The sequence below is a fragment of the Macrobrachium rosenbergii genome, chromosome 3 (genome assembly GCF_040412425.1).
Source record: "Macrobrachium rosenbergii isolate ZJJX-2024 chromosome 3, ASM4041242v1, whole genome shotgun sequence".
NCBI lineage: Eukaryota > Metazoa > Arthropoda > Malacostraca > Decapoda > Palaemonidae > Macrobrachium > Macrobrachium rosenbergii.
Genome location: NC_089743.1, coordinates 73,607,857 through 73,609,397, shown reverse-complemented (window position 1 = coordinate 73,609,397; position 1,541 = coordinate 73,607,857).

Here is a 1,541-nt window from a genome sequence, read left to right as displayed (position 1 = left end):
GATGTTTACACATGTGCATGCATGTTTGTATAGATGCTTGATTGCAGTTATACTGTAGCTATATTTATCCGTTTTTCCTAAAGCGCATTTTCTATCTTAATTTATAACCTACCTCAGATACACTTAGAGACATATATGTAATGCCGAACTCGAGTGATTCACTAGGAACACTGTTGAGGAAATTATATGATAAGCACTACTGATGCGAAAAATATGTTCTGTTTTCGTCTTTTGAAAATGTGGATCAGTAAAGAATGAATCCGTAACCAACCGTGAACAGTTATCAACAAACAGAATGCTACAGAGGAACACTATCTTTAGAACAGAACAACATGATATTCATGAATAACAACCGTAAAATTCAAAGGACAACATCTATTCCAAATTATACATAAAGTTTCTTTGAATAAACTGGAAATGTACATTACTACCCAGGAAAAGGCTAGAGAGAGAGAGAGAGAGAGAGAGAGAGAGAGAGAGAGAGAATTTTTGCTCATTGGTGAGATATGTTCCCGTTCTAGCATATTACATGTTACATAGAGGCAAATGACCTTAGAAAACTTAGAACAGGGAACCTTGAAAATTTGCCATAATATCAGTAAAGGTAAAAAGACAGTTGTATTGTGATTCTTTCGTTAGTGACCTCATATTTATCAAATTAATCTTTTTACAGGTTCAAGGAAAGTAGTAAGAGCAAATGTCGTTATATAATGGTAGAAGACGTTTCTTGAAACTTAAACACATTTGGCTAAAGCATAGCCCTAATCCTAAATGCTTCCCCGATCTTAATATAACTGAAACATCAGTCATTTTACAGATATCTTTGATATTCAAACATAATATTTTTTTAATTTTTTTATATTTAAAATATTCATCTTTGCAATAACTTAAAAAATGGAGTCAAACTGCTAAATCAGCTCACGACAAAACGATAGCTACACCCAAGAGACTTTCTACTTCCAGTTGTAGTGAGTCCTACATCTCGATAAACACAAGTTCTGTAGAGACCTCAAGGTATTGGTGCCTCCACGCCACAGTAAACATGTCATAGACACACGCCAGTAACTTACCGTGCAGATCTCAAACACAGGTTGAGTAGATGTTAATGATTCATTGGTGGCTCTAACCAGTGCTTTATACGATTAACCGGTATTGGCCAACGGTTCGCTCTCCACTTATGGTTTGTGCTATTTGAGAGATAAGTTGCCGAGATAATTTTCCGCCGTTTAGTTGTGGCGTTTTACTCTAATGCGGACACACACTTTTGCTGTTCAGACTATCTTTAATTTAGACGTTGTGTGTGTGTGTGTGTGTGTGTCCGTGTTTTGTCTGCCAGCAGTATAGGAGCACTCTCAAAAATGACCATCGTATTCATAGCTGACAAACTGTTAATTCTGAAATTTTAAATTTTAAGCCTGGAAAGCTGCTGTTCATGGAAATCGTCCAATAAAGAAAAATAAAACTCTGAAAAGACCATTGTGTGGCGTTAAATGTTTTCATTCTAAATATTAATTTGCCTGTAGGTTACTTATACAATCATA